At 36.0% G+C, this 23,079-nt stretch overlaps 1 long non-coding RNA gene across 2 annotated transcripts in view; it reads left to right on the forward strand.

The window, feature by feature from the left end:
- Window positions 1-18,337, forward strand: part of LOC128072962 (uncharacterized) — a 64,178-nt gene extending 45,841 nt beyond the window's left edge. The window contains exons 2-5 of one of the 2 annotated variants that reach the window (XR_008202547.1): window positions 1,619-1,732; window positions 6,594-6,698; window positions 7,886-7,955; window positions 11,698-18,337. This is a non-coding gene — a long non-coding RNA (uncharacterized LOC128072962). The remainder of the gene's footprint in view (window positions 1-1,618; window positions 1,733-6,593; window positions 6,699-7,885; window positions 7,956-11,697) is intronic. The other variant, XR_008202548.1, reaches the window with a different exon arrangement.
- The last annotated feature ends 4,742 nt before the right edge of the window (window positions 18,338-23,079 follow it).

Genomic DNA, 23,079 nt, shown 5'->3' on the forward strand with positions numbered 1-23,079 from the left:
TCTCTCTTGCATTATTTATAGTAACAATTATTAATTATTTAAGAACATATTTACTTAAGTCAAAACAATTAATTTGTATATTTGTAAGATATCAAGGAGAGCTTATACTATTATGTAAATCCCAAGTCTATTATTGCATTCATTCTTGTATAAAAAATACATATTCTTTTGAATAGCAAAACTAGACACACCAGCATTCTAGAATTTAATCCATTAATAGGTATCTTGCTTGGTGTTACAGCATTTACTAATTAGTATGCAAGGGGTACATACTAATAAACAATTTGCCCTGTAGATGTGGTTGAAATACACCAGCCTTGTGAAAGTCATACCTGTTTAAGAGTGTTACTGGTTTTGCACAGAATGGCATAATAATAAGTTATGGTACCCATTTGTAACTTCACCTCTGTGAGCAACATTCAGGCTAGATCTATCCAGGCAGTTTTATTGGATGGTATCTTGTTATATGTACTGGGGATTGCCGGACTTCTTATTCTGTATTGTAGAGCAATGATCCTGTTATGATGTGTCATGGGAATCTGCTTTGTGCTGGGCTGGGAGAACCAGCCAACACACTCATGCAAAATGTTCAGAAATTCTCTACCCATTGCTAAGGAGTGTTTCTGCACTTTGGAACAGACTGTGTGGAGACAAAACTTCTTTGGGTCCTGCTGGAAAGGTTGCCTTTATGCATCTTAGCCAGCTTTTGGGACTAGTTTAAACCCAGAAGTAGAACTACAAATGTAAAAGATAGATTATCTATTACCTGAAAGTTCCTCTAGAAATGCAGTCTAGCTGAAATAAATGTTAATTCAGTATTAAATAGGAATAGGTTAGATTTCTTTGTTTCCTTGACAGAGTTGCTTCCTGGGCTTACCAAAATATTCCTAGGCTGACTCTTAGCCTGCTTCCAGCCTGTTTGTAGATGCAATATGTCAGAATACACTAGGTCTTAAGTCTCCTGGCTCTGTGCTTAATACTTGAGGAATAAAAGGAATTATTTCTGAAACAAGATTTATTTTCTTAATATTTGTATTTGAAGCTACTCTAGAAGCTTTTAGAATTCGAGAAGAATGCTTCAGTCTGCAGAGAGAGTATAAATTAAGCAGTAAATTCAGTATTATGTTATTAAGCATTAATCATGCTGACTGAGGTAGGGTTTTTTTCAGAACAGCTAAGACAACTCAGATATGCAGTGCCTATAAAATGTAACAGGAGCTACATGCATGCAACTCTTGCAGAGTTCTGGAAGTCTCTGCTGTAGTGACTTTATGACTATTCTGAAGCCGTTTTGAAATCCTTTTGCCCCTTTTTTTTTTCTTTTTCTTTTTTCTTTTTCTTTTTTTTTTTTTTTCTCTGCAGCTGATCACAGCATTTTTCTTTGCAAATTGTGACTGGTTTCAGCCATAACTTTCTGAAGTCTGAGTCCATTTCAAAACTTAAAAATATGTCAATTTTGAAGTACTTCACCTTTAATAACAGTAAAGGAGTAAGGGGACAGAAAACAAGGTCGTGATCTGGATTAAGAATGCTTCTGATAGATTAGGTTTATGTTAGCAGTTTGGTCCTCTTTGGAATTTCTTGATTTGAGAAGTTTGCTGGGTTTTTTTTTGAACAGGTCAATCTTTCTGCAACTTTCATTTGCTCTGCTTGTCATCATTTCCTTGGCCTCAGGAAAGACTGCCTGACTTGTTTGTGTAAACCTGATGACAGAACTTGGACAAACAGGAAGGTAAGGAAATCACTATGCTCCTAATTCTAGGAGCAAGGCAAACATGATCCATAGTTCAGGCAACATTTGGTTTTAATAATTGTTCTACAGAGAGGAGGGACGTTGCCCAGACAGAAAGCAGCATTCATAGGAAGTCAGTCAGAAAAATAGAGAAGGTATATTCAATCCTTCGAGATTTATTTGTGTAAAATTTAGCTTAAATGGAAAACAGAAACTACATATTGCTGTATAATTTTTTAATGGTCACAGCTTAGCCAAGTCCCTGAGGATAAAAAGCTTAAAGAAAATAAGCAACAAAAGAAATAAAATTAAAACAAAATACTCTAAAGTTCTCTGTAAAACAATCTTGAAGACTATCCAGAAAGCACATCTGTTCCTCGATGATGAAAATGTGCATGATAAACAACCAAACAGCAGTGCCACTGGCATAGCAGGATTCATTTTAAGCTTGTCAAGATAAAATTGTGAAACAATGATACTACCTCTTTTATCTGTAGATCTTAGTGCTTTACAAAATAAAATATAACAACCAAAAACCCATTCAGAGATGGGGAACTCCAACTCACAGGCACAATTTACTCAAGGCTGTGTATTACTGCCCTAATACAGATGGAAATAAAAGGGCATAAAACAATTAGATAGTGTTCAAAGAAGGCTACCAAGATGGTGAAGGGTAGCAGGGAGCAGCTGAGGTCCCTGTGTTTGCTCAGCACAGAGCAGCGGAGCTGATGGGGGCCTCATGGAAGCTGCAGCTCCTCACAGGGAGCAGAGGGGCAACTCTGAGCTCTGCTCTCTGTGACAGCGACAGGGCCTGAGGAAAAAGCATGGAGCTGTGTCAGGGGAGGGGAGGTGGGGTTAGGGAAAGGCTCTTCACATGAAGGTGGTTGAGCCCTGGAACAGGCTCCCCAGGGCAGTGATCACAGCCCGGGGCTGCCGGAGTTCAAGGAGTGTTTGGACATTGCTCTCAGTCACGTGGTCTGATTTTGGGGTGGTCCTGTGTGGAACCAGAAGCTGGATCCTGTGATCTTTATGGGTCCTTTCCAACACAGGATATTCTGTGATTCTATGAAACAGTCTCCCAGTTGTCCTAGACAATTGCCTTACTTTTGTGGGGGTTTTTTTTGAATCATTGGAAGACTCCCAAAGAGAGAGATTGCATGAGCAGTTTGCTTTCTACAATTGCGTAACTCTGCAAAATGATTATCTGAGTGGGGCTTTTTGTTTATCTATATGCAGACACAGCTCAATACCTGTTTCAATTATTTTTGAACAGTGATGATAAGATTAGTCCAATGTGTGAGTGCTGGACGTTTAAACCTAAGGATTCAGCTGGTGGAATAGGATCCCAGGATGCAAAAATTAGCTTAGCTGACTGAGCTTAGCCTGAATGTAATGCTGTCATCAGAGCATTCAAAGGCAAACAGCCAAACTCTGAATTCAGTTAGTGGAAGCACAGAGCAAGAGGCACAGATCCATACTCTTGTACCTTAGGGCCATCTCTTCAGCCTTTCTCAGGGGAAGTGGGAAACAGATGTAGGGTGATTATCCCCCTCCCAAGTTTATTTGTATGGATCAGATTTTAAATATTTGAAAAGTATGCACTAGAAAAAGTGTATGAAGAGCAAACTAAAACTCTTGTAATTATATTACATGATGCAATTCATCATGTGATGTATTACTAAGTATTACTAAGTTTTAGTAATCCTTATGTATTTTAGGTCTTCCAAATGACAAGATGGAAATACTTTTTGTTTGGAAACCATTGGCACTCCTTGTCACTAAATTGCTGTGAGGCACCTGCATTCTTAATGACTCTGGGTTGTGAGTGTCCTCAAACCTCAATCAGCACAAGTCAGCTGAGGGTCACAACACACTGGCATTATGCATACTGCAGCAAATACAGATAAAACTGGCTTGTGCTGATTTAGAACTGTAATAGACTTGAATGTGAGGTGTAAGCCTATCTTGGGCACCAGCCATATTGCTTACACTGAACTATGCTGGAAACAGCTCTAAGAATAGGTTGCATTTCAGTAGCACCTAGGTGTTTAATGTACAGACAGACATAGTTAACTGGCAAGGCCGCACTGTTGCATGTCAAGCATTAACTCTCTACATTACATTTTTTAGACAGCTTGCCAAAATTCAGAGAAGAATAGAGCCATAAAGTTCCTCTAGTCAACAGTTTAGACTTGGAGTAACAATGGCTGGAGTCTGCTCAGTGTTAAGAGTTCCTCTAAGATGCTTGTACTCACCAACCATTGTCTCCATTTACTTGCTTAAGCCAGTATTTGGAAATGCCTCTGGACAAAGATTTTTTTTCTAACATATTTTAAATTCAATTTATAGCCTAGCCAACAGCTAGGAAGTGAGGAATCTTGATTTAAGCTCTTTTTTTCCCTGGATCCATTTTTATACTTCTGATTTTCCATGGCTGTGAGAGTGTGAAGGTGTCTGCTGGCAGTATCTAACTGATCTCCCATTTTGAAATTGTTTCTTTGCAATTCACAAAAGTGGGAATAGGTCCTGGTCTCCTGGGAGAATGCCTTCAGAAGCAGTCAAGCATAGGTTTTGATTTGGTTTTGCTTCAGGTATTTCTGTGTTTTAGAAAGAACTGAACAGGAAAGATTAAGAACATGGGTGAAAGCTGATTCAAGGGGTACTTTTTCATGATCTTTTTTTCTGAGTGCTTGCACTTTTCTCCTATTGTCCTCTGTTTCTTTGACACTAGCAAATATCTGAGTCTTTTATAATCAGAGGGAAAAGCTTGAAGAGCTGCTTATTACAAAAAGGGAGCAATAGTAGAAATCAACTAGCCAAAACTTACAACAGATAAGTGAGCTATTTATAGGCCAAATAGAGATCACAGAATCACAGAATCACAGAATTGTAGGGGTTGGAAGGGACCTCCAGAGATCATCGAGTCCAACCCCCCTGCCAAAGCAGGTTAATTATTTTTCCTTTCATATTTCCAAATATCATCAAAAAATAAAAAATTCTGCTGGCTTATACTCTGCCATCACTTGCATTTGTTGACATTAGAAGAATGGAAAACTCCAGCAGACACATCAGTGCAACTGTGTTTGCCATAATCTAGCACTTAAAATTGTTTTTTTCCTGCATCGCATAGATTATCATAGAATTTTAGGCAAAGAAAGTCCTTACATAGAATTAGAAGTATAGAAAATGACATCAGGAAAAAAAACTTGTAAGAATAGATCCATGTGATTTGGGGTTGAAAAAAATGTTAAGTAGGAATGTATTATAGCAAAATACTGTTTGGTTGTTCTGTGTTATCAGAGAAAGACCAAAGTAGAGGAGTCTTAGACAGTATATGATATCTAAAAAGAAAACAGCACCTAGAAAGAAAAACAACTGAATTTAAATTCAAGGAAAACCATTGCAACTGAGGATACTAAGAAGCCGAAACAATGTTAGATAGGTTTTTTAAAGGAGGTAATGAGGAATAAGGGCATCTATTACAAAAATCAGCTCAAAAGAGAAAAAAAGATAAAGGGTCTGATATAAACATGGTGTATAACGGAATGGGTTTTTAATCAGCAAAGAATTAATGTGACATATGCATCCATGATCATTGAGTTCAGGGCAACATATTGCTTTCTACTAGTGGAGGAAGCCTGCCTTGCCAACTGCCTTGCCAAAATTGGTCTAGGTACCCTAATTTCTATAAAATTAGATAATTTTTAAGGGAAAGTTATGTCTTGTTTAATTTTCATTCTTCCTTGATGTCTAGAACTAGAAAAACAAAATACCATGAAAAGTTATGATTGACAATGTTTCTGGATAATAAAAATGAGAATAAGTGCAAATTTTGCAATTGCTTTACCTCGCTTCTTTTCAGAACAAAGCATTTATCTAAATAGCTGACCCGTTTTGTTCACTCACTAACACTGCTTTGAATATTCTCTTCTGCTACTTTCTTAAAACCCTCAAAGTTCTGTTTAATTGTTGAGTGAGCTTCTACTTCTTCTTCATTCTTTAAAAGTCTTCATTCTTGCTCACTTTTGATTTTAGTTATTCAAGCATACTATTTCTATCTGGCTAGATCTGAGGTAGAGTTTTAATTATGTTACTTTTATCTTGAGAAGCCCGTATCTATTATGGAATGTTTTACATCCGCAATCTAGTCCCAGTATTGTTTGTTTGATAAATATTAGTAATTATAGAGTTATATTGTTCATAAGAATTGTACTTGTCATAATTAAAATGCATGATGCACAGCTGTACCTTTAGAGGTATAATCTATGCAGAACAAACAGAAATGACAATAACATTTTTATTGTCAGTCAGATGTAGATTCCCACGAGACAAGTAACTGCAGTTCTTTTTTAAGTTTTCTAAAGAAATCCCCCTGATGATATTTCTCAGCCCTTCTCAATCTTTGGGTTTCTGGGTTTGTCCAATCTGGTGAATGGTGAGGAAGAAAACTTGGAGAAAGTTGAGGAAAGGTCATTATCTTCCTACATGAGGAAACTCAGTGGGAATCCCTGAATGGAATATATTCCCTTTTGTGAATATAACCTGAATATGTGTAAACTTGATACAGAGCAGTAAAATCCTGGTGACATCATCAGGGCCGAGTAAAGCATCTCTAGATACAGATGCCTTTGGGATTTGACTTTGATGTAAAAACATATGAAGAAAATTTATATTTCATTTGTTGTCTGTATCTTTATGCAATTTTGTAAGTGCGTGATTCTGAATTTGCTCATTTTGCCTTTATGTTATGACATGAAATTCAAATGACTTCATATTAACTGTTTAATGTTGGTGCATTAATGCATAATATTCCTGTGGGGCATGATGATTTTGAAATATAGCAGCCATGTGTTTTTCCTAGATATCTGGAAAGTAGCAAGTTACTATTAATGTGGAAGTTTCTAAAAGAGGAAAGATTCTTCTGAAAGAAAAAGAACTGCTGATTGTCAGGGCTCCATGCTTTGAGGTAATCAGGCCTACATTTCTTAAAACTGTAGTAACTAATAACATGGTAGTTCAAAATATTCTTCCCTTATGGGCAGGCCTCGTGTGACACAAATACACGTTAATCAGGGCTAACCAAACTTTTAAGGAGAAAAAAACATCACATCAGATTAGCATTCTGTATGTGAGCACAAAATCATTACAGTGCACTGGCTTTATTTTTGAGTTTGGGCTCAGTTTAGGTTTAGGATGCGGGTTTTATTTCTTTTGTTTTAATATGTTCTTTTTTTACTTGTGGAGTACTCCCTGAAATATGTTACATGATTAATTAACAGCTCTGTTAGACAGACTTTCTATGTCTGTAGCAGTTAATAAGACAGACACAAAACAAAAATTTATGATCTAGCAATTTTTGCAGCAGTGCTAAATCCAGAGAATGGGAGTGGAACAGGAATCTGCATTAGAAGATATTCTTCACAGGAAGGATTTTGTGTACGCCATCACAGCAGCTTCAGGGGTAGTGATTTAGGGCTGTTAGGCATGTTGGTATCCAAAGAAAAATGGGACAGGATGAAGGGTCACCCTGATGTGCTGAGGTGCTTTCTGGACACCATCATATCCACAGATGAGATTACTCTCTGAGCCCATGCCCCAGAATGGGGAGCTCCTAAGTAAGAACACAAATCTTCTCAATCTGCTTGCCCATCACAGAGCCAGATGGAGGATTCACTGTCTTGGTGTTCATAAAATATAGAATGCCCTTCCAATCAGTAGAGTTGTTAAATTTGGAAAAGCAGATATTGTTGAACTGAAAACTAGATTTCTGAAGTTAGTAGGCTAAATTTCTAGCAAAGAGTAGGTAAATGAACTGGATATAAGTCTACTCAAAGTGTTCATAAAAAACAACACATCACATGCTGAGGACAGAGTTATGTTATAAAATTATATTTCCTCTTGCTCTTTCTGTAGATGCTAAAGGATTTAGGTAATTGTTCTATTTGCACAGCTGTACAAAATGCCATATTTCAGATAAAATAGAGGTGATGAAACAGACCCATATTTTGCCTGTATTCTCAATCCCAACACCTGTATTGAAACTGCAGCATGGTTTGTCTTTGAAAGCAGTATGGAAGTGTGCATCTGAGGAGAAATAAGTGCACCTAAGGAGACTTGACTGGCTACTCATTTAAATGCCTCTTTTTCATCCAGAGTGCTGATTCATATTTAAGAGAAGCTCCACTGGAGATGGCAAAACAGATTATATGATCATAAAATCAGTGTAAGTAGCATCAGGAACAGATCCATTAGCTCTAATTAGGGAGTGTAGTGTGATCTTATTTCACTGCACTGTATGCAGGCTGTAAGGCTGTTATTCCATGTGACAGACTTTTTTTTTTTTTTTTTTTTTTTGACACTTAATTTGCACATAGAATTAATGGTAATGTATCCAAGAACTGATGTTACTGATATACAGCATTAGCATTGCTCTCTCTATCCCCAACTTCTGCTCAGAAAAGAATTCAAAAAAAGAGAAAACAGCTTATACTCAGAGGGGTTTGCTGTCTTCTACAGTGAACCATTTTAGCAGGGTGAGGGAGGTGATCCTGCACCTCTGTTCTTTGCTGGAGAGGCCTTACTAGAGTCCTCAGTACAGAAGAGACAGACTTGTTGGGGTGCATCCAGAGGGGGGCCACAAAATGGTCCTACGCATGGAATACCTTTCCTATGAGTACAGGCTGAGAGAGCTGGGGCTATTCAGCTTGAAGAAGAGGAGGATCCAAGGTTACCTGATAACAGTCTTTCAGTATGTGAAGGGGAGCTACAGAAAGGAAGGGGAAAGACTCTCTAGCAGTGTCCAGTGATAGAAAAAAGGGAAATGGCTTCAAGCTTAAAGAGCGTAGATTTAGGTTGGATATAAGGAAAAAGTCTTTTACAGTGAGGATGGTGAGGTACCGCAACAGGTTACCTAGTGTTATGGTTGATGCCCTGTCCCTGGAGACTTTCAAGACTGTATAAGGCCCTGGGCAACTTGATTGAGCTGAGGATGTCCCTGTTCATTGAAAAGGAGCTGAACTGGATGATCTTTAAAGGTCCTTTCCAACTCTAAGGATTCTATGATCCCATGGTAAAACAGAAAGACTGATTTATTTTTTTTTTTTCATGGTGCTGTAAAACATTTCAATTAATTGAGTGTTTCTATCAGGATACAGCTTTTTCCTTCTTCTGGAAAAAGGAAAACTCTGGTGACAGATTTTTGCCTAAAAAAGATTTTTGTCTTAAAACCTTTCACCAGCTGACTAACCTGTGAGGTTTAATAGCTGGAAGACATCTGTAGGCAAAAGTAAGACAAACAAGTTCATCCAGGAACTGTATCATGCTTCCAACATGTGGCAACATGAGTGCCTCTTCACCATCTGTTATTTGTGTGAGGATTTTATTATGTAAATGACGGTACACACTGCGCTCCAAACAAAGGAAACTGATTCCCCTTACAGTATGTTGCAACTGCCAGGCTTCTGTGTCAGCTCTGAAACAAATAGTGAAAACAACAGAGAAGTGGCAGACAGTTCTACTTGTCCTCCCAAAAGGAGCAAATATTGTTAAGAGGAATTTTTTTTCATTTATTATGACTCAAAAAGACAGTTAATGAAGGACGTAATAGCAGGCAGGTGATACTGCTATATTAAAACAAACAAAAAACACATGCAGATCCTTTGCTCTGCTTCTTAAAAATGAAGGCAACACTTAAAACAGATTGAAGAAAATTCTGTAAAACTATGGGGAGTCCTAAAACTGTCTCTTCTCATGGAGAGCCAAAAATATAGCTCTGAGCTGTTAAATCATCTGCAACAGACAACATCTATTGTTGTGGTTTTGGACTGGAAGTATGTAACCTGCCCTACATCATGGTTTAAAATTTCCATTAAATTACCAATTTAAATTGAAATGTAATTATCTTAACTGGCATATTTTTGGCAACTGTGATAAAGAAAAAAACCACTCCCTATGCTACACTGGATCAAGTAAAAACCCATAGGACTTCTAACAGTGGCCCTTAATCAAAGTCTGCAAAGACACAAAGGCTTTGAGCTAATGTATGCCAAGCCATGTTAGACAGCATGGCATTGCCTAGAGCATCCTTCTGGTGGCATTTATTGCACCTGGTGCCCTAGGAAAAGAAATTGTATACAAGGCTGTAAATATTCTGTTTTCTTTATATCCACCTACCAAGCAAGAGTAGTTGTTACAATAGCAGCATAATATTTCATGAGAAAGAAAATGCACTAGTTTTATTAATATATTAAGTGTTTCATAGTAAAGTAGTTATCTTCCTCATTGCGAATTTTATGTGGTTTAATGTAATTAAACTATCGTTGCACTCATGGATTTAGCTTAAATCTTAATTTGATAACTGGAAAAGCTGTATGGAAAAGGGATTAATCATTTTTTTTTCAAGAAAACTTAAAGAGAAGTAATTGAAGTCATTGGCCAAATTGATGATTTAGGAATGACTGGTTACTTCTACGTTGTCTTTATATGATTTCCTATACTTAGTCATGTCAGCTTTTCCTGACATAATTATGATTAAGTGTTGAACTTTACAGATAACCAACTGCTGTTGTTACATCGATTGGTTGTTTTTATTAATGTGTTAAATTTTGTGGTTGCAACAGGAACATATTTTGTGGTAGAGCAACTAATACCTAGATAATTCTGCCATGAAACTATCTAGTAGCCCAGTTTTAGCAGATATTCCTTTTGTTTTTGTACTTATTTTTTTCCCTGCTTATTCATTCACATTCAGTATTCTTAAGGATAATTCTTAAAAATGTTTTCATGCTAAAGGACAAACTTGTATTACTTTTTTTTTTTTTTTTAACAGATAGCACTGGGAAAAAAGAATACCATTACCACTCTTACAAACATTGGTGTGTTTTTTTTATGTTCACAATTACAGTTCCACAAAATGTAGTTTCTGTTAATACTTGTCATGTTTTGCTTGTAGAATTAGAAATCAATGGCATGGTGGGTGGCAGACAATCCAGGAGATTCCTGGAGTCTGTCAAGGACAACTTCCTGGTCCACGTAATAAATGGACCAATCTGAAGTGAAACCTTACTAGACCTCGTGCTCACCAATGCTGAGGAGAGTGTTAGAGAGGTTAAGATTGGAGGCAGCCTGGGCTGTAGTGACCATGCCTTGGTGCAGTTTGTGATCTTGAAGAATGCAGGCCTGGCAAAAAGCAGAGTTAGGACCCTGTGCTTTAGGAGAGCAAACTTTTGGTTGCTCAAGGAACTGCTGAGTGGGATTCCCTGGGAAACTGTCCTTAAGGGCAGTTATACTGCAGTGTCATAGTTCTTCTCTCTTGTGGTGCAAATCTTCTTACCAAAAATTTAGATACTATTTGAAGTTAAATTTTTAGATAGATAGTCATCAAAGATGATCACTTCATATCTTTGTGAAGTGAAACTGTTCTGAAAGTGTAAAAGACTTATTACATACATTCTTTCCCAACACAATTTTTAAAATTGCTGCTTACTTCACCAGTATTTCTGAATCCACTCACCTTCTATTTTGTGAACATTTTCATAAGTATGAGTAAAAAAAACCTTTTAATTTTTTGTCTGGTTTGCTGTCATTTGAATTTTATTCTTTCCATGGTGAGCTGACAGATGCAGGTTCCTTACTTACAGCACAGACCTGAATTTTGTTGTATCTGTAGAGTTCCCATCATTTTTCCATCATGTAGTGTTTTATATATCACATAATTATCAATAATTATTCTAGATTCTGAAGCATAAGAGGGGTCCATTCAAACAGGAATGCCAATTTTCTTCTTTTTGTTGACATACAAGATGTTACATGAAAGTATAACTAAGCATTCTAATGTAACTACTACTTTTTTCTATCTGTGTATGTAAACTAATGAAAATTTGTATGGTTGAAGTCTTCATACTCTAAAAAGCCTGCAAATTGTCCCACGCAAAGTTACAGCCAGTCATTTGTTTTTTGTTTTTCAGAATGCCTAAGCATAGAGGAAGAGGCTTATTCACACAAGACTCACTGATTTAAAGAGGAGCCAAAAAAAAACTTGTGAGAAGAATTAGTTCTCTGTAGCCATATTTGCAGTGGGATGACTTCAGCTCAGGGAAGGTTGTACTGCCTAGCTGCTCCTGGAGGTCCATGGAAAAGGGATATGGCCACCACTTCCCAAGAGCTTGGCTGAAGCTGCCACCACACTCAGACTAAGCCACTGGGGTCACAGGAGTGGGACGCTAGAAGACATCTTGTGACTTCAACAGGATCTAAAGCTTCAGCCATTGGAATTTCCTTACAAGGCCTTTGATTGACCAATGGGAGACTTAGAAGGCATGAAAAGAACTGACCAGTTTTCTAACCTAATAACTTCTCAGAAGAAAATGCTCCAGTACTAGTTTTGGACTCCAAGGAAACTAGGAAATGAAGTTGTGGCTTGGATTCAGTCATTCTTTATGGCATTTGGGCATGTAAAACCCTGATGAACCATAAGCAAAATGAAAGAAAGGACAATTGTAAACAAGGTCTTTCAGTGCTAATTTTAAATCTAGGATGACAAATGGAGGTATATCAATGCAACAACTACAGCAACTTCAATCATTTTCCTATATGTAGTTACTCAAAATTCAAGTTGACAGGTATGCCTCACCTAAATTCTGATATGTGTCATCTCCTGATTTACAAATGCTTGGTTTTGCAGAACAAATAAAATTCTTACCCTGTTACTTAATGGTGCTGAAGATATTTCCTCTCTTATCTTTTGTTATCTTCTTTTTCTGTTGCTACTCGTATCTGTCACCAGTCATATATTTAAATGCTTCCATAGATAACCTGTTCTGTGACTTTCTCAAACTTCTATTTTAATTCACAGTGTTTTTTCCCTTTCTTTCTGTATCATCAGTGTACAATCTCCAGAGTACCAAGCAACTCACAGAGCAGCTTGAAAAGCTGCATCACAGTGAACTCAATGTCTGAGAGTCAGTATTCTTTGCAAATGCTAATGGCTTTGAGCAAATCAGTTTATTTTTCAGTGTTTCCCTGTTCCCACCATTTCTAGTAATGCAGATAGAGCTATTCTCTTTTCTGAGCAAAATGTAATCTGGCAAATTGGGTTGGTAGCAGGAAAAGGGGAGAGCTTTCATCATCTGGATAAAATGGACCTAAAGGTTTTATAAATTAAAGGCCAATTATTCCCCGGGGTGCATGGTGGGCTTTCCACAGCAATCAGTCTTGTGAATCTGAAGACAGAACAGGGCCTTGACTGTCTGTGTTTGGACTTTGTCAGGCCATTTGTTTGTGACCAGAATTGTATTGTTGTTCTGATTTTCAATAAAGGGATGTTCACTGAGGCATCACATTGATATTTTTGAAGTACATTCCATGTTTTCAAAGAAACAAATTTATCAGCAACGAATTGAAATGTCTAGCTGTTTCCGTATGCTGTAGAGATTTCAAATCATGCTGCTGTGCATGCATTCATTTTTCACCTGCTGGATGTAATGGGAATGAGTTCACTACAAGAATGAAAGCATGTTAACAAGGAAGTGATTTGGCCAAACCATACTTCTTCCTCCTAACAGATAAAAAAAGCCTTGACAAACAAAAGCTGAAGACAAAAGCTTGTTTTCATTAATCATAAATCAGAGATGATCCCCAAATAGTACAGTGGGAGGCAATGTTGGCAGTAGACCTGTGGGATTTTAACAAGCTCAGCTTCCATTCATTGTTTTACCTGTATCTAGGTTAACTACTGTCTGAAAGAGCTGTGTGGGAAAATCTCATTATATTATCTTCAATTAAAAAAGCTGATTATTTGTAGAAAAACTCTTCAGGCTTTCATTTCCAAGTCCTGTACAAGGCAGAAACTTTGTCTAAGGTATTAAAAATCCTTCAGTGGATGTGTAAAATATGGCCAATAGTAAAGACCTTGAGATGTTCCACTGAGTATGTTCACAAAATTTGAGTAAAGATGTTGTTCCAGCTCCTGAGAGCTGAAAAGCTTCCTGCAAGACCAAGTGGCCAACCAGACTGATTCTTTGGACATTGAACCTACAGAGTAACCTGCTAATATATCACATGGAGCCATGACTGAAAATGCCTGGCTACTATCAGACACATCTACACTTCTGGAACCTATGGACCTCAGTCTGCATCATGCTTGCCAAGATTGCAATATCTGGTATGTTTTCTGCAGTATTTCTTGGCAAAAAGAGCAAGGCTAGAGGCGAAAGTTTGAAAGATCTCTTAAAGGAGTATTTTAAGCCTAGGATGAATTCTTGAAGTCCCTAGTACAGATGAAACATCCAACTAGATACTGGGGGTCAGAAGTAGAAAAGAGGAAGAGAGAGGGAAAAGAAACTACATTCAAGGAAGGTGATTCTGTTTGGAAAAAATGTCTCATACAGTTTGGCACCTAACTCTTACCATGCTGTTGCCAACTTGCAAGTTCATATGAGGTTTATAGCAAGTTACAGGAAGAATAAAATGTTAATCATGTGCAGAACCTTAGTGTTGTATCCACGCCATCTAGTTCAACAAGAGTAATAGCACACAGACTGAGTGATTACAGAATGACATAAGTTTCTTTTCCACTTGAATTTGAAAATGTATTTCCATTTAAAGCTTAATTTTTATGTGTTTCATCCAAAATTAAGAAAACAAGAGGATGTGCTTTTCAAGCACTATATATAGACTGGATCTGGCATCAATTTTTTTCTAACAGCTGTGTTAGAAGTAGTGACTTTTAACATAGTATCTAAAAACTTATCAGCATTTTAGGGTGGCTCAAAAACACAAAGGGCAAGGAGTTGGGGAAAATCAGTGATAAGGGTAGTTACTCAAAAGACTTAACTGCATGCCGCAGCTTGTGTCCTCTTAACATATTACAAAACCTCCTATTTAAAGTGTAGCAGATCTATTGAAATGGGGTCTGAGACTGGATATAGCACAACAGAATTAAAGAATATTTAATTCTCATTTTAAGAGCTGCAAAGTTGTTTTTTTGGGTTTGTTTGTTTGTTTGCTTTTATTTTTATTTTTCTGTATTTACATTCGTAACTATGAATTTTACTCTCATCAATTGAGGTCAAAGATCGTAATTCACATAAAACTTATCATTATTACAAGAAAAAGTAAGCCTTTCATTAATGAACTATGCACTAGACAGTCTGTTCAGCTGATTAAACTTTTCTATTTCTGAATTTTTTTATGCATTATAATCACCTCCTTGAAAACCTTCTTTCTTCTTGTAACTGGCTACAGACTCGATGGAAAATATTTGGTCTTTTCCTTTCACACAATACAAATGGCATGCTAATTTTTGCCCATGGAAAATAATGTTTTCAAGTACAATAAACATCTTTATTATCACCTTAGTATGCACTGGAGTCATTCTGATGTATTGCAAATACATTGGACCCATATATATATGTAGCAAAAATATATAATTTTGTCTGTTGTTGTTGTTTGTTTTAAAAAAAAGAAATTCTTCAGAAACCTGCTCAGGGTGAGTGGGCCTACTTATTAGAAATGACTTCTCCAAACTTCCGTCTACAAATTAATGTTGCACTTTGGAGAAAACAAATTTATTTTGGAGAAAGTGTTGTCATTGCATTTCTTTATTTCTTGCCATTTTTTCTTTGTTTGATAGATAAGATTTCTTGTGCAGTGCTTTCTTTTCTTGTTTATTAGAGTTATTAGTTTATTTATGGTCTATTGGTGCACAACAGTTCTTTAAGCTTATAGTATCTACTTTATTGTCAGTAAGAAAGATGAGAAGCAAAAGTGTGAAGGGTTTTCCTAGGGTAAAACAAGAACGATAAGCATTTCAAGTGAGAAACTTAAGTGAGTGAAGAAAAGCTGGACTGCAGAAAATTAAGATGAGACTGTCAATTTGCATGGGTAAGTAACATAGTGTTGAGTTTTATCTTTAAAGCAATTATTATATCTGGTTTATATTCAGCTACTTCACATCGTCCAACATTTTTGCAATATAATGCAGTAACATTTTTTAATTTATTTGCTTTTTATCTTGCCAGCTGGCCTGCATCTTTCGTTTTCCTTTGCAGTGTTGTATTAGATACAGTAAGGAAAATTTTCCACTTTTTCTATTTGGAAAAAGTGAATAGAAGAATCTGAATCCAGAGGGAAAGGGAGGAAACATAAGTTTATTTTTCTGCATATTTTTTCTGACAGCAAAAAGAAGAAACATTTTTTTTCACTTGTAATCACATAATATAGTAAAAAGTTTTTGAAGTTTGCTAAGACTTCTGGATATATCTATTACTATTTATACAAATTTACTGTATTATCTGCATGGAAGATATGCAAGTCTTTTTCTGCTGCACTGATTTACACTAGAAAGGTGATGCCTGTATTTTCTAAAGAGATGAATTTCATCTGAAAGACAGGGATGGAAAGACAACTTACAATTCTGCAGAACATCTTTTCTGCAGTGTTGCTACCAAAACAAAACAAAAACAAACAAACAAACAAAAAAGTCAAACCTAAATCTTGAAGCTCCCCTCTACTCTCCCAAGGAAACTTTAAATTAGGAGAGGTCCTTGAAGTTTCAGTAAGAATTTAGCAAAAGCACAAGCACTTAGCCATCTTTTGTGATGACATGTATTCTCAAAAGCTTCACCACATTCATGAAAATGAATAGGAAGTTCCTATCTTCTAGTTTAGCACAGCTGAGTCCAATGAAGGGCATCATTTAACATATATGGAAAACATGTAAGTCCCTTTGAAAGTAATGTCTCCTATTTACTTCCAGGGAAACTACAACATGTACAAAGAACACAATAACTACTGCTATTGTGCGGATCAACTGTTATTGTGCTGTTATTTCCTCTCCTTGAAGGCTGGTTACATCAATGAGAAACACTGAAAATATATTTCCAATAAGTAATCTTTAGGGAGTCAGAGAAGCAGTAAAGGACAATTTGTATGGTCTCTGAAATGTTGACTTCCGCATAAATTGAAGATGAATTGTGAGAGACCATGTTGGGAAAGCAGAATTTCGAAAGTAAGTCAGATTGGATTGTTGTTTCTGTAGTGGAAGCATGTTTATATTTTTTTCATAAATTTCTAGGGAAAAATACTTGAATTTGTCGAAACTAGCTGTCAATTTCATGAACAGCAAAAATAGTGATGTTAGGAATTTACTATGAAAGTACTTCCTGATATATATACTTTAATATACAAATATTCTCATTGCACATTACAATAAAATAATTTATTACTATTATATAAAATAATATACAACATGCAATACTGCATATATATTATACATAAATATATTTTTTTACATCCACTAAATATGTGGAATCACTCAGCTGCTGTAATTTATCCTGCTAAAAAATTTACTAGTTTTACAGCGTTCATGAATGTACTTACATTTTATCAATGTGGGAAACTATCTGCCTGTGTTTTTTAAGCTACACTGAATTTTTAGAGCCTTGATCTTATGTACAAAGTAATATCTTTAGACTTTCTGAGACTTTAACCAGCAGAGTTGTCAAATTAAACTGGGTCATTTTGTAAATGTATCTTTAATAAGTACATATGTCTGTCATGCTTCCCTACTCAGTCTTATAAATCAGACTGTATCTAGCTGTCAGATGCTCTCAGCCCAGCTGTCCTAATCTGTCAAGTAAAAATTATAGCATCTAGGTTCATATCCATCTCTGAAAATATTTATTTATACCAGTGACACATCAAGGACACACAATCTTCTTTTTTTTTTTTAATTATTTTCCCAGCAACAAAACCATTAACAGCTGGCTCAAGTCCCTGCCAGGAGGGCAGTGTTAATATATACAGAGAATTTATAGTGGAGGAACACAGGAGTCAAGCAAAATAATTGCTGGATTGTATTTTTAAAAACTCTTACTAAATTTCAGACATAGAGCATTCAGATTTGTCTTAGTATAGAATAGTAATTGTATGCCTTTTATCATCCTCACCCTCTATTCATCAGCAATGAATGAAGAAGCCTCTACTCCTGTATTGCAGAGATCTTGAGATTGCCTACAGATTTGGCCTCTCTTCAATACGTAGAAATTAACTACTGCAGTTCTAATGACAAATCAGGTACATCATAAACCATTGCTGTAACTTTAGAGGAGTAAACAAGACGTGGAGAATTTGAAATGAATGCCTTTCCTACTTCCGTCAGCTCTTTCTGAGCAGAAACTATGATATTGGTGTTTAAGAGTAAGGGGAACTGAGGGAGAATAGGATGAAGGAATCCTTCACATTTTGAAAAGAACAGAAATTTCTATCACGTGTAGGCAAAGAGATGGTAGAGAAGAGTAGGCTATTACTTGTTTAAAAATTTTTGACTGCACCCTGTTAAAGCAACCACCAAAACTCACCTGCATTCAGTTAAAGACAAGAAGAAAAAGAACAGTAATTCTTTGATATCTTGTACACAAACAAAAATCAAATATCAGTCTGCTGTAAACTTAAAACTTATTGTAATCATACTAAAAGTAATTTTGTCTCTGTGTAAGCACACAAATGCACGCCTGAGATGGGTAAATTATCAGAAACTCCTTCTATACGATTAACTCAGCTTCATTTTGAGCATTTTGAACATTTTGAATGTTCATTTTGAACATTTATATGCTTGTGTTAGCTAGTTTCTATGATACTCTGTGCTGTTCTGCATGAAGTGTTTATGCTTGCACTGTCCTGTAAGGATGCACTATAAGACAAGAAAATGTAATGTCTTTCCAAATGTCTGCTTTTGCCAAATGTAAAAAAAAAAAAAAAAAAAAAAAAAAAAAAAAAGTCTAAAACAGTTGAATTTTAGTGTGATATATTATGAACAAATACATAAGCTTTTATTCTGGATACACTGAAGGTAGGATGATCAAGAGAGAAAGATAGCTGCTCCAGCAGTCAGGAAGCAGTCAGGAGCTGTGTGTCCTTCAAACAGCCAAGGACCAGTGGGAAACAACCTGAGTGTTGGAAGCTTTTCTGGAAATCTGTCATGTTTTGAGTTGACCACTGTTTAAACAAAGTTCATATCTCTGCTTTTTATGAGAAAACTCTCTAAAGGAATTGTCTTCCATAGAAAAGTAATACTTTCTCAAAAATAATGCCTGTTTCCTCCACGCCAGATGTGGAACTTTGGTGAATTCATTGCACATGGGAAAACAAAATGGGAATAGCCCAGGGAGGAAGCATTTTACCTAGCAAACTTGAAAAGGAGTTAATCACTTCGGAATCCCCTCAGGTGGATGACAGTGAATTGAACTTATCACAAAATGAAATCTTTCATCAGTGGTATTTAAATTGTTATCTTCTCTGACAAGCTGTCTTGTTTAAGACAGGATAAAGTTACTGCTTTAACACCTATTACAATCATTTTAATAATATTATTCAGAATGAGCTTTTGGATAATTGAAATATAGTAGATGAAGTTAAAATAAAATAAAATAAAATAAAATAAAATAAAATAAAATAAAATAAAATAAAACCATCCTGAAAGTAAAACACTTTAAAAATCAGTACCCAAAAACCATATAAAATGGGTTAGTATGGATTCCCAACTATTTTTTTTCTAGTATATGCATATACTAGTGTATAAATATATGCTTTATATTGATATAACTGTTTGCTTTTCCTAAAAACCTTGGACTAATTCAAGCACAACCACTCCATTTAAAGCAAGACGTGATGCAGAGCAGTCCCATAAAATGCAATAGGCTGTGATGGATGTTTGTCATGATCCTTTTTGCCCTTGAGAGCTGTGTATAACTGAACTATCCACAAACTATCCACAGTTTTGAAAAACAGCTAATTAAATGACTGCAGTAGTGGTAGGTTTACCATTTAGCAAAAGATTAAAAGCTAGAGGTATGTTGAAGAGGAACGGCGCAACAGCTTCAATTTCTTAATAACTGGTTAGAGAAAATGTTAGAGGAGAAAAACGACACTCTGAATTTCAGTCTGTTGAAACCCAGTATAGAAAGCAGAAAGTGAAAGCAGCAACATTTAAGTTTTGACAAATTACATTTAGGGAGGGAGAGATGAGATCATACAACAGTCCAGTTTCATCTTGAAATCTGGATAGTATAGGAGCATTTAAATACTTTACACTGTACAGATCTAACACTATTTCATACACTGACATGTATGGGATCTTTTTCACAATTATTTCACAAAGAAACCCATCCAAAAGTGGATTGAAGTAGAGTTCAGTGTAGATAGAGCCATATGAGAAAGCAATTTACTTGCAGAATTTTACTATTTTTCTTGGAGTGATAGCACTCCTCCTCCTTCTCCAGTTTTAATTCTGATTTATTCTTCTTTGTTACACTCTCAAAGATTCATAGTAATAAGTACTTAAAGCGTATTACATACATTTGTACTTTTGAATGTTTTTCATAATGTTCAATATAAGCATTTTTCTTTAAATAAACCACTGATATTTTTACAAGAAATTATTGGTGATTTAATTGCAGGTGTTAGTTACAGCAAATCTCCCTTTAACCTTTTGTAGAAAAGGGTGCAGTTCTTGCATACACATAATGAATTAATCATGAGCTTGTGTCTCTGAACAAGAATTGCATTTGAAAGAATTTATTGTGAAAGAAGTTGTATCATACATAATGAAGTGTTATAAAAGCCCTGAATGATTTCAAGTGACTGATTCCACATTAGGCACTGGGAAAGCTGTGCCTGGAACAACTAGAAGTAAGCACAGAGGGCCTGATGTAATGCACGTTGAAGTCAACGAATTTTTTCCATTGTGTATAGTAGACATAAAGTTTTTCAATTTAATGGGACGGAAAAAAATTATTTTATGGAACAAACACTCACAAAGAAACACAACTCATTTCTTAAACACATGTACTTTCCTCTTGATGTTTTTAATGGAAAACGTGTGCACTATGAGGTGAGGACATCAAATTACCCTGCTTTTTGAAGAGGATTAGTTAATTTTGCAGGGAAATCAATATCCAATAACAGGAGCTGATCAATAGTGTTTGAGTTTGGTTGAGCATGCCAATGAGGCACTGTGAGCTATGAGATTTCACTGGTTTTCTGATTCTTTAAAAATTAAGAGTTGAAGGAGCTGAGACTGTCTCAGGATGAAGTACTGAATTTATGTCAAATTTTTTGAAATCTGGAAATGGACAGTAAAACATTACTATACATTTAACGTACATTCCTTCAGCTGCTGATGCAGCATTCTGAACTGAAAAAAAACCTGAAATTAATGGTTGCAAGCTGAAAGAGGCTTTAGCAATGAGAAAAGTCTCAAACAGATTCATGGTTGTTTTGTAAAAAAATCCACCAGCTTTTGTGTCTTGGGAAATGGCTGCTGCCTCTTCCTTCGGGGACTATGAGCCAGATCATGAAGAAGAACCATTTTAAGAACAATTTTAATCTGGTATTTCAGAAATAACATAAACATTTAATATTAACTTCGTAGGTAAAATATTAAAAAAACAAACAAGCATTTTCCTTATGATGGACAGAACAGAATGTATGCTTTTCTGTAGCATGTTTTCAACAGAGAGGGTATTTATCAACCATCTAATACTCTAGTTCATTTTACTGAATTATTGGAAAACTGTTGTGGGACTTGTCACCTTGCACAGATTGGATTTGTCCAAATAGTTATTTAAAACACCTACCTGTAATCGTGACTATTAAATATATGTGTTTATATATTAAAAATAGCTTTGCATTTCTTTCTAGTTAATTAGATGTTACATGCTACTTAAAATACTTGTATATAAAGAAGCCTCTTTCCTTATAATTAGTGTGCATAAGCATAAATTTTTAATGAGGTAATTAAAAGTTCACATTGGACTCTTCCATTCTGTTATACTATCTTTGCTAATACAGTAGCAGGTTTTGGAGCCCCATTATCTACTTGCTGTACCACCATGGAGATTCTCTGATGCAGGTGCCTTCTCACATGAGCAGTACTACACACTTGCTGGCTGTAGGTCTCAACAGCTACTTTTAAAAGTATTGCCTTAGTGGAAAAAATAAATGAATCCCAATATGTTTTGTGGAGATGAAAATTTGATTACAGATTCAATCTTGACTGGAGCATGTTAGTTAAGAAGCCAAGGGGTATACAATGTTTTCTTTTCCCAGAAAATGATTTTCAAATGAACATCAGAACTAATGATCAGCTGCAATTTTAGAGTTTTTAACGTTACTGTAAACATTACAAAAAAGAGACTATGAGTTCATCCCTCTATGGAAATGAACAGAGCAAGAAAAAGTAATTGAAAGCAAAAGAAAACACTGAATTTGAAATAATGGTGAAGAAAAATCAGGTAGATATTTTCTGAGTTGTATCACTTTTCTTGCAGTATTGAAACAGCCACGCATTGTAGTCCTTTTTCACAATGAGTCTTACACACTGGGAAGATTTGCTTTTAATTTATTTGGATGGTGGGGAAGAAGACCAGCAACATTTTTTGCTTCATTTCTTGATCCTGTAAATACTTACAGATTTTGTTTAGTTTTATGTTTGAAGCTCTCTTTCACTCAAAGAGGCTACTCAGAGATTTGAATTTAAGCAGGTTTGTAAGTGTCTGTGGGACTGAGGCTTTTTATTATATTTACAGCTGACAGATTCATTGCCCTCCAAGGAGTACTTCATGACTTGCAGTGACTCTCTTTCTTTTTGGAAAGACCACTTTTAGATAACAATTCTACAGAATTGTGTTGTGGGACACCTGAAAGTTGGGCCAGGCTGTATGGCAGTGGTGGTCTTACAGGATGTGGTGGGTGGTACGCTGCACTGCCACAGTGCAGTCTGCATGAATCAGTCAGCAGCTGGACTCAGCAGGAGAGCTGCAGCCCACTCTGTGTAATGCACTTCCGTCTGCACTAGATGAAGAACCTCTGATGCAGATTTGAAGGGACCAGCCAGAAGAGAAGCAAGGAAATGGGAAAGAAGACTTGTGCTGATGTATCTGAAGATTGCTGGCTTACCTTCAGGCTTGGTCTGAGGAGATCATCTTCACCACAATTCCCTTGTATAAAACTATTTCTTCTGGCTTTCTGCTGACTCAAGGGAGATGGGAAACACTTTGTTCTGCCTTTTTTGTTTGTTTGTTTTTTGTTGTTTTGTTATGTTCTGTTTTGTTTTGTTCACAGGATGTTCTGTGTAGTCTGTAACAAAAATCCCATATTTCCTCTTAGGAATCCATACCATATTTCTCTTAGATCCCCATACCTTGCAAGGATATGGGGGATTCCTGATACGGAATCAGAATTTGTCCTCTTTTAAATTAATTGGTAAAGGGATATCATGATATACAATGCTATAACTGGCATGCATAACAAAATCTGAAATTGAAATAACATATAAAACTCCTCCTTTC

Source organism: Tympanuchus pallidicinctus, unplaced genomic scaffold, assembly GCF_026119805.1.
Source record: "Tympanuchus pallidicinctus isolate F22 unplaced genomic scaffold, pur_lepc_1.0 scaffold10, whole genome shotgun sequence".
In the NCBI taxonomy this organism is placed as follows: Eukaryota; Metazoa; Chordata; class Aves; order Galliformes; family Phasianidae; genus Tympanuchus; species Tympanuchus pallidicinctus.